This window comes from Crocuta crocuta, unplaced genomic scaffold (genome assembly GCF_008692635.1).
Source record: "Crocuta crocuta isolate KB4526 unplaced genomic scaffold, BGI_CrCroc_1.0 scaffold339, whole genome shotgun sequence".
Lineage (NCBI taxonomy): Eukaryota > Metazoa > Chordata > Mammalia > Carnivora > Hyaenidae > Crocuta > Crocuta crocuta.
This window is the reverse complement of record NW_027530357.1, coordinates 2,767,046-2,777,780: the sequence shown is the minus strand read 5'-3', so window position 1 is coordinate 2,777,780 and position 10,735 is coordinate 2,767,046. Positions and strand designations below refer to the sequence as shown.

Genomic DNA, 10,735 nt, shown 5'->3' with positions numbered 1-10,735 from the left:
GGGGGGGGGGGGGGGGGCGTAATTCTAAGTCCTTGCTAAATCCCAAGGTCCCCCAACCCTAAACATTAAGCAGAAGACATGCAGGAGGTTGTCCCCTGGTTGGACTTTTCAAAGAATGCCTGTACTGGACTAACCTCTCCACTCTCACTCCTGCCAGTCACTGCCTAGAATTCTCTTTGCACTCCTTTCTGAATCCAACTCAAGAGAGTTCCCATGTGCTCCAGAGAAGTCTCCCTTTTCACTCCAGGCGCACCTCGTGGTAGCCCAGAGCCAGACAGACCTGGTCTCAAATACCGGCTCTGCTACCTTGCCAGCTGGTTAACGCTGGAGAAGTTATTTAACCTCCCCAAGTCTCTGTGTCCTCACCTGTAAAATGAATATAATAGGAGGTCGTTAGACGGACTGAGTGAAATAATGCATCTAAAGTGCCCCTCGTGTGGCCTTAAGCACAATGCCTTCCATATCCTGCCCCCACTCCACCCAACTCCTTCCTGTACAACAGCGTGAGCAAACCGAGGTCTAGGACCCTATCTTAGTCATCTCTGGGTGGAGAGCTGGGCTTTTTCTCCCCCTCACCTTTTACCTCTGTCCTGGGACGGGGAACATTCCAAGGTGGGATCATAAATGGGACTTTGGGCAAAGCACCTCAAGGCAGAGGAAGAGATGAGACTCTCTGAGCACAAAACATATAAAGATGTGCTGAGAGCGGGTCCTCCAGGCCCCCACATACAAGGTGTGGAAAGCCCGTTATCTTCTGTGTCTCCCACTCTGAGCCAGACCACCGTGCGAGTCAGGGCATCACACTCCCTTCCTTCATGGCCTTCATCTGGAAGCTCCTGTCTCCGCTGCCCGTCTGCATCTCCACCCCTTCCTCGTGCAGGAGCACAGCTGATGGCCCTGGGTGGATGAGCCCAAGAGGAGGCTGGAAGGTGTGGGTGTGGCCGGTGGGGAGGAAGAACGGGGTGAAGGGACGAAGGCACACATCGACACCCTCTGTCCAGCAGAAACGTAATTGCAACCCGTGCACGTAATTTTAAATGTTCGAATAGCCACACTACTATTAAAAAGCAAAAAGAAACAGGTGAAAGTAATTCTAATACTATATCCTGTTTAACCCAACATAGCCAAAGAGTTACCATTCATCATGTAATCAATATGAAACATATTAATGAAATACTCTATTCCATTCTTCATACGTGATGAAAAGTGACGAAGTGATACAAAATGAGCTGTGATGAATTACACCCAGGGCACACATCAGTCTGGACCAACCACCTTTCAGGAGCTCAGTGGTTGCTACGGACTGACTTGTGCACCACCCCCCAATGCACACGTTGAAGCCCCCTGTCCCCCAATGACTGTATTTGGAGGACCACTAAATTACTTAAAGTAATTAAAGTTAAGTGGGGTTCATAAAGGTGGGCCCCTGAATCAACAGGCCTGGTGTCCTCATCATAAGAAGAGACATCTGGAAGGTACCATCTAATAGCCAAAGAGAGAGCCCTCAGGAGATACCAACTCTATTGATACTTGACCTTGAGCTTCCAGGCTCTAAAACTGAGAAAATAAATGTCTATCATTTGAGCCATTCAGTCTGTGGTATTCTGTGATGGCAGCCTAAGCAGACAACAGGTCAATGTTGAGGTAAAACCTTGCAGAGAATGTCCGCAGCTCGAGAGCAGATGGACCTCAGTCTCAGAATCTCATGTGGAGCTGAGCTCAGGGATGATGTGTGAACTTGGGTATCAGAATTGAGGGCTGAGACTGACAGGGATTCCTCTGTTAGTTGTGGACATATTGGCCTCTATAGTGTTTGAACCCAGGCTAGAGAGGGCTTTTGAGGCTCGGGGCTTGGGAACCTTGGTGCACCTGGGTATGGGGAGAGTAGTGTCAGAACATCAAGAGTTACTGGAATGACGGAAGCAAAGAAAGAGGCTCGTGGAGCTGAGAAAGAATGCTTTCTGTACTCTGCTCCATGGCCACACCTAGAGGCTATTCCAGATTTCAGAAGGAATGATGCAGCACAGAATTTGGATCAGAGGTGAAGTTTAAAATGTAGAACCATCTGTATGTCATGGGCACCAAACAATCAGAACAGACACTGGCCATATACAACTGTTGTGACCAGGTTGGTTCTTAGCAGCTGAATATTATCAACCTTGAGGTAGATGATTGTAACCCAAAGCCTCAGCTGTAAACATATACCAGACTCTTGGGAGCCTGAGACATGAGAGCCATGATAATCTGAATCCTTTAGACAAACAGCTGATAACTAAAGGTGCCAACAGATGGCTTGATCTATGTAAATTCCAAGTACCAAGACTCGACCCAGCTCAAGGGGGGGTGACAAAGCAGTGCTTAGCCAGCTTTTAACTGGAACCGAGTGCTAACTTTCCAGGAAATCTGCAAGCCAGTTGTGAAACACAGCTATGGTTTAAAATTAAATTATAGGAACTTACAATTAAATACATCATATTAAAACAAAGGTATTAAATACCCAAAATCCATCACTTCCTAATGATTTCATACATTTCACTGTTCTCTGTGCTCTTGATGTTATTTCTGGTTATGGTATCTGTGTGGTAGAAATGCTATAGGACAGGAGTGGCTGCATATATCTGTCCAGATCCTCATTCACTGACATCACATCGGTAGCTCAAAATCAGCCACAGTGGAAATATTCATGGCACAGAAATCCACAAATACTACAAATCAGGGCTTATTTGTACCCCCCCGCCAAGAGAAATGGTTGTAAATCATTCACTGGCCCATCCTGGGGACGTGCCCCCTGCCCCCAGCAATGACCAAGGTTGAACTTTGGACTAATCCAGCAGAACATAAGGGTTTTAGTCAAAAGGTGAGCTTTTCTGCCACCCTTGAGTTGGCAAGTTGAGACTGTCATGCCTGCCAGATGCATTTACCATGGCTCTGAAACTAGCTAGAATTTAACATCCTCACTGGACAGGCTTAGCCTGTCCAAACGCTGGACATGAAAGAGAAACGTGAACAGGCCACACAGAAAAGCCGCAAGCCAGAAAACAAGAAAGGACAATAAAATGTTCCACCTGGCCACGCTCCCGGATTCCACTGACATTGAAGGAAACAGTGAGTCCCCTTCAGAAGGAAACACCCTGCTTTCCAGGGGAAATCACCTCCCTGAGAGATACAAACCCCGTGTGCTCATCTCCCAGTATTAAATGAGGCAAATTATTAGCAAAGAAAATGTTGTCTTTTCCACTTACTGTTTTCCAAACCTGCTTCGCCTTTTAGACTTTAGCCTACCTCAAACCAAACACCTTGACTACCTCCTAGATTTTATTTAATACTTCAGCCCTCTTATAATTCAATTGCACCATCTCCAGTTTCATGGCCAGTTTAACATGATGCTAGAAAGAATAAAAGCCTAACTGCTTTCCTCCTCGCCTGTTCCGCCAGATGTTTGGTGGCACTAGGCAGCACGCGGACACACTTGCTCCCCGAATTTCTCCTAGTAGAAGCTGACAATCGGGGTGTCTGCATGTGCCCTGCTCTTGGATGACTCGTGAAGCCATAACCTATCTTCCTCCAAAGCTGCTGGCACTTTTTATTGCAAGTGTTTTAAAGAAAACAAACATCTCTGTAACTAAAACAAGGAAAATACTGACCTGCAGCGATGATTTGCCCATGGCAAAGTTTAGTTAAATGGAGGCAATTGCAAATAAACAGTGATAAATTACCGCTCCCTCCCCCCCTACCCAAGTCCCCCAGCAGACCCCAGCAGGGTACAGATTATGCAAGTGTTTGAGATTTTGCTTTAGAGCTCCATTTGGTAGATAGCTGAAGCAAGGCAGTTGGAAATAACAAGTGGAATTCTGGCAAAGGAAGAAGCTTTCTTTCTTTGTAAGAGGTGAGGCACTTCTTGGTTCCTCCTCAGTTTTCTGTGGTCACCCAGTTTCATCAACAAATATTGAATATCAGATATCGCCAGGGATACAGCAGGTATTATTGCATCTACTGGAGACACAGCAATGAACAAAACATTCAAAATCTCTGTCCTCAGTGAGTAGGAACCAGTGGTGTGTGTTAAAATGGGGCAAAGACAACAAACAAGTTAGTGAGTGATGAAACAGGATGGAGAAAGGGGTGTTGGTTATATACCCCGAGACCATAAAACATGGTGATGTGGAGCGCCTGGGAGGCTCCCTCGGTTAAGCATCTGACCTTGGCTCAGGTCATTATCTCACAGTTTGTGAGTTTGAGCTCCGCTGTCAGGCTCTGTGCGGACAGCTCTGAGCCTGGAGTCTGCTTGGGATTCTGTCTCCCTCGCTCTCTGCCCCTCCCCCACTCACACTCTGTCTCTGAGAAATAAATAAATATTTTTAAAAATTAAAACAAAACAAGGCGATGCATGTAACTTGGTGATGGGGAGAAGGCTGCTACTTTATCTAGAGTGACCAGAGGAGGCCGTGCTGTAAAGGGGACTCTGGGCCTGACATCTGAATGGTGAGAACCATTCACATAAAGATACAGGAGCGAGAGGTAGAGGACAACAGGTGTATTCCAGAGGAAAACGGGTGGATGGGAGCCAAAGTTGGAACTAGCTAGAAGTGTTAGAGAAACAGAGAGTAGCCAGTGTGGCTGAAGCTGAGTGACAGAGGGTGAGAGAGGCAGTAAATGAAATTAGAGAAATGGACTTCAAGCCTTATAGGCCATGGTGAGCATTTGGGTCTTAGTCTAAATGTAATGAGAAACCATTGGAGGGTTCTGAACTAGAGAAGGATATGATCTGATTTTTAAAAAAATTTTTTTTAAATTTTTGTTTATTTCTGAGGAGGGGGAGGGAAAGGCAGAGAGAAGGGAGACACAGAATGCAAAGCAGGCTCCAGGCTCTGATCTGTCAGCACAGAGCCCAATGCAGGCCTTGAACCCACAAACTATGAGATCATGACCCGAGCTGAAGACAGACACTTAATCAACTGAGCCACCCAGGCGTCCCGGCTGTGATCTGATTCTTATGAGAACATTCTATCTGCTGCATAGAGCCCAGTTGAAAGGCTCTAAGAGTTGACAATGGCCTGGCAAGCAAATAGCAGTCAACTGGGGAGAAGTTCCTGGATTCAGGATTAATTTAGAGCCACAGGACTGGCTAATGGTTTGGATGTGGGGGACAAGGGAATGGCATAGTCAATATGCTATGACTTGTTTGTATCTCTGCCTCCTTCACTAGGATGTAAGATCTACCATAGCCTAGGCTATATCATGTCCACTGTCACAGTTCCCAAGAGTTTGTTGATGGGATGAATTAATTCTTTATGAGATAACAGCTTTGAATAAGGGACATTCACTTTGAGATATGGTTTGTTTCTGAGCTGGTAGGTAGAAAGACTTTCTCCCACCTTTTTTTTTTTTTTTGAAACAAGAAGAGATGAGACTAATAATTTAATTAAAAGTTATATTCAGGATGAGATATGTGGCTCACGTACCCCCACTTCTGTCTGCTGTATCCAAAGCAGACATCACTAGTGGATCACAGCATTCTTTCCATCTGAGCTCAGGCTTGATTTCAAAAATCCTCCCAACCGAGCACTCCAGACAGGGACCATAACTGACTAGACTTGCACAGGATATAATTTATTTGTCATCTCTCAATTGAAAGACTCAAAAGGAGACTTTGGTGTCTATAATGACACCTTATTAACTCCTTTTCAGGGTTGGCATGCAAGAGACCAACAGGAGGAGCAGACCTCACCCGAATCCCTTTATGAATGAGGCTGATTCTTAATCAGTGAATTTAAATAGTTATAAAAATTATTGTTGACCTCAGGCATTCACTGGAGGCCCTCAACAATGTCTGCATCTCACTACTCAACACCCAGGACCTCCACATCCATAGCCTGTAACTCAGAACATCTTCATTTAGAAGTTCAAGCCTGACTCTGCCCACTGGCTCCTCCCCTGACTTGAGACTTGCCTCAAAGCCCCAGAATTGTGCCAGAACATGGATTTATGTGCTGGTCAACGCCTTGGATGCAGACAAAGTTAAGGCTTCTGAATTGCACCTTACAAATCATTCAAAGAAGACCTCAGTACCCCTCTATGTCACATCACCCCCACACCTTACAGCCAGCGGGTGGACTTTAATGAGTCCCCTACACGTTTCATAAAGGCAAGCACTTAGCCCTGTGTCCTTAGCCCAGAACTGATAAACACAGCCGCACGCCCAACGGGTAGGTCACTGCTGTGGGCTGGAGGAACCTGGCTCAAGTTAATTGTGTTTTTATCATCTTGAAGGTGACCCAGAGGCCCTGCCCATTTTTTTCTCTCTTACTGATGTCTTCGTGTGTCTGACACCTCTAGTTAACCATAGATCTAGGGCAAATTTTCTTCTCTGATTTTCTTACACTGCTCTCCACGGAGGGTGGATATCTTTATAATTCCTTTCCTTGTGGCTAGGGCTACCTCAGAGGATCCCACATAAAAAAAAGAATTAAAAGACCATGTTCTCAAATTTAAGCATCATAGTATCTTGAACCCTTGAACCTTTGGTTACATAAGGACTTGCACAACTTCGTTTTCTGAAATTCTTTGCCAGATGACAGGCAATGTGCTCAGTCTTATAGTTAGGCTTGGGGAACTTATACAATATAGTTAGAAGTCCATTGGCTTTGGAGTCAGTGGTGGATTCAAACCCCAGGTCTACCAGTTAGCTAGGTGGCCATGAACAAATCAATTCACTTCTCTAGACCTCAGTTTCTTTATCTGTGGTACGTGATACAGAGATAGCAAGATCTGCTTCACACTGTTGCTGGCATTTGTGAAAACAGATAGGGGTAAGGAATGCTGTCAACAAAAGGTAGTCTTTGTTTTTCAGCTGGTTTTGTGAGATCATCTAAAGCTATTCATGGGCAGTGACAAAAAAATCAGCAACACAGGACACGGTCCCAGCTCCGTCCCTTATCAGCTGAGTGGTCTTGCTCTGGTCATTTTGACTCCCTGAACCTCAGTTTCTCGTCTGTAGGACGGAATCAATGCTTTCCTCCAGGGACTTCTTTGATGAGGACGGAAGGAGACAAGGTGTATCAAATCTCCTATTCTGCTTCAGTTCCTTCCCTTAGCTCTTTTAACACTCTGAGAACAGAGATGAGAGCAGGGAATTCAGAGTCACCACTTACAAGCCACGTAGTGATGAACAAACTACCTAATTTCTCCAAGTCCCGGAGTGGGGATTGCATAAATACTTTCTCCCTCTCACGGAGCTCTTGTGAGGATTAAATGAGTTAATACATGTGAAGCATTTAGAATGGTGCCCAACCGATGGTAAGTGCCTGATAAATGGTAGCTGTGTATCTTACATCATCCGTGTGCCCTGAGTGACTGTAACTATTTTACAATGTGATCATGATCTCATGGATTCCTCCCTGTCCCCAGTCAGGGAGCTCCAGGCACAGCGCAGCAGAAGATGAGGGAATGTCACACCCAATGCCAGGTTCTGAACCTGGGAGGGTCATGTTTTAAGGACAGCTAGAGCCAATATGATAAGGAGAGGCAGGGAGTCAAAATGGATAGTTCATAAATGGAGACTGCAAATCAGCGGTTAGTACTGGATTTCCATATTAANGATTAATGAACAAGCCATTACTCTAATGGATGTAACCACAGGCTGCACAATAAAGCACTAATCCACCACTTAGAGCAGACGGGGCATGCATTAAGCCCTGTAATTTTTAAAAATTTTTTTATTGAAATATAACATAATACAGGAAAGCACACAAATGATTAAGCTCAATAGACTTTCACAAAATGAACACACCCCTCTAACCCACACCCCCATCAAGAAACGGAACATTACCAAGCCCCTCCGCTGAAAGCTTCCTTGTGTCCTCTCCAGTCGCTACCCCACCCCACCCCCACCCCCACAAATTGCTATCCTGAATTCTGAGGCTGAGATCAGCTCCTCCTGTTTCCAGCTTTACATAAATGAAATTGTACAGTTGATCCTTTATAGTATCGGGTTATTTTCACTCAGCATTATGTTTTTGAGGCTTATCCATACTGTCTCATAAAGCTGGATGGAGTTTGGTCTTTCTCAGGTCCCATCTAATTTCCGTTCAGTGAAGATAGCACAACACATCCATTACGGTATTGATGGACATCTGAGTTGTTTCCATGTTGAGGGTATAACGAGCAGAGCTCCCGTGAACATGCCTGTACATGTGTTTTGCTGACCATATGCATTTCTGTTGAGAATATACCTAAAAGTAGAATTGTTGGCTCATCAAGTTTGCATATGCTCAGCATTGGTAGATACTTCCTGTATCCCAAGCCCTATTTTTTTAATGTTTATTTGTTTTTGAGAGAGAGGCAGAACACAAGCTGGGGTTTGGGGGGGTGCAGAGAGAGAGGGAGACACAGAATCCGATGCAGGCTCAGACTTTGTGTCACCACAGAGCCTGATGTGGGGTTCAAACTCAGGAGCCATGAGATCATGACCTGACACTTAACCAACTGAGCCACCCAGGCAACCCCCTCCCCCAGCTCTATTTTTTAAACAACTTTCAAAAAATACACCAATAAGACAATCTTGAAAAACTAGAAAATACAGATCAGTAAATAATAAATAAGTAACTGAGGAATGATTATTCATATTTTGGCATATCAACTTCCAATATTTGTCTATACAGACATGTAATTTTAATAAGGCAAAAGCACCATTCTGCATGTGCTGTTTAGTAACCTGATTTTTTTTATTTAGCAACAGATTATGAACATCTTCCATGCCAATAAATGCCCATCTTCAGCTCCATTTTTTAAGGTTTTTAGGATGAAAATGTTCAGATATCCATAAAGGCAGACAGAATAATATAATTAACCTCTATGCACCCATTACTAAGATCAGTGATATCAACTCCATTATTTTTCATTTACACATCATATTCCCCCATTATTATTTTTTTGAATTTATTTAAACTCAAGTTCATTAACATATAGCGTAGTATTGGTTTCAAGAGTAGAATTTAGTGATTCCATCACTTACACATAACACCCAGTGCTCATCCCAACAATCTCTTTTTTTGAGAGAGAAAGAGAGAGCGCGCTAGCAGGCAAGAGGGGCAGAGGGAGAGAGAGAGAGAGACAATCTTAAGCAGGCTCCACTCTCAGCACAGAGCCTGAAGTGGGGCTTGATCCCACAACCCTGAGATCATTACCTGAGCTGGAACTAAAACTCAGATACTCAACCATCTGAGCCACCCAGATACTCCTTCCCCCAAAATAAATTTTGAAGCATTTATTATCTTATCTGTAAATATTTAAGTGACTATCTAGAGAAGGACTCTTTTTAAAGCAAAAAGCACGATAACATTACCGCATCTAAAAGTTAGCAATAATTCTTCAATATTGAATATCCACTGAAGCATAACAACCATCTTAATGATTGTATAATATTCCAGTGTAGAATGCAGCATAATTTACCTAGTTCCTATTGCTGAACTTCTTGATTATTTTCCACGTGTTCCTGTTCTATAAACAGTGCTTAGAGTTAGACCATTATTACTTTAGTTCCTTGGGATAAACTCCTAGAGCATGCAGCTTGAAGATTCTAGACCGTTTGCTGAAGTCTTCTACATTTACATTGCGTTGCAGTTATGAAAAAGTAGCTAATCCAGGAACGTTTGAAACAAAATGAGCTTCTCTCACACAAAATGAGAGAAAAGCAACAAATACAGGGTGAGACGTTGAAAAGACTTCAGACATGACTGTGCCCTTTTCACTTTAGCATAGTCTTCAGTGCAAGGGGGGGAGGGGAGCAGTTTATGGAAAGCAAAATGAAAACGTAAAGTGTTCATGAAATAAAACGCCCCTACACTTACTGGCAACATCCAGCTGAGCCCCGGATAGAGCCAGCCTGCATCAGTGAGATCATGTCCCACCCCCAGGATTCTTCACATAAGATATCTGTCTTCCTTAGCACTTCCTGTAATCTCAGCCCCTCCAGAAGTGGCTGTTGCCATCCAGATGAGCCTACTGCCCATGGCTGTAATCCATGCACCTTTTGCAAAGCAAGTAAAAACTTTGATTTTTCCTGAAGAGACTATAGTCTTTGATCACATCTTTGCCTGGGTCTTTTCTGTAGTGGTAACTAACATTTTGAAGTCACGACTTCACTTAAAAGTGAAACAAAACAAAACTGCATTCGAAAACCAGAAACCCCACAGGTTCACCAAGCTCATCTCAGAACACCTGAACTGTCCTCAGGAGTGACACTTGGGATGCTAGACCAAAAATCATCCAGCCGCCCACTGGGAGAGAAGTGACACCCTATCGTTTGTCCAACCCACAATCCACGGGAGCGCAAAGCAATAACAATAATAAAAATAGTAGGCAGTTCACACCCTGTTATTCCAAAATTAATGCCTGTAAATATATTTCAACAGGTACTAATTTCCTCATGACTCTATTCCAGAAATGGATAAGAACAAGAAATATCTTTAAAACCAATTTCCCTGTCACCCACCCTTCACCTGATCTTATGTATTGACAGATAGTATTATATGTGACGGCTTTTGGAACCAGCCTGAATCCTGGCTCAGTCACTGATAAGGTGTTTAAATGTGGGCAAGCTATCTCATCTCTGAGTCTCATTGCCCTCATCTGTAAAATGAGGAGAATAATAATGAAATCTACTTCACAAGGCAGGGATGAAAATAAAAATGAGTCAAGATGCATGTATCCGGCACTCGGACTGTATAAGTGTTAA

General features: G+C 43.9%; 1 protein-coding gene across 3 annotated transcripts in view; it reads left to right on the top strand.

Annotated features, from left to right (window-relative positions):
* CCDC60 (coiled-coil domain containing 60) overlaps positions 1-10,735 on the top strand; it is a 165,280-nt gene that overhangs the window by 77,130 nt on the left and 77,415 nt on the right. The window lies entirely within an intron of this gene.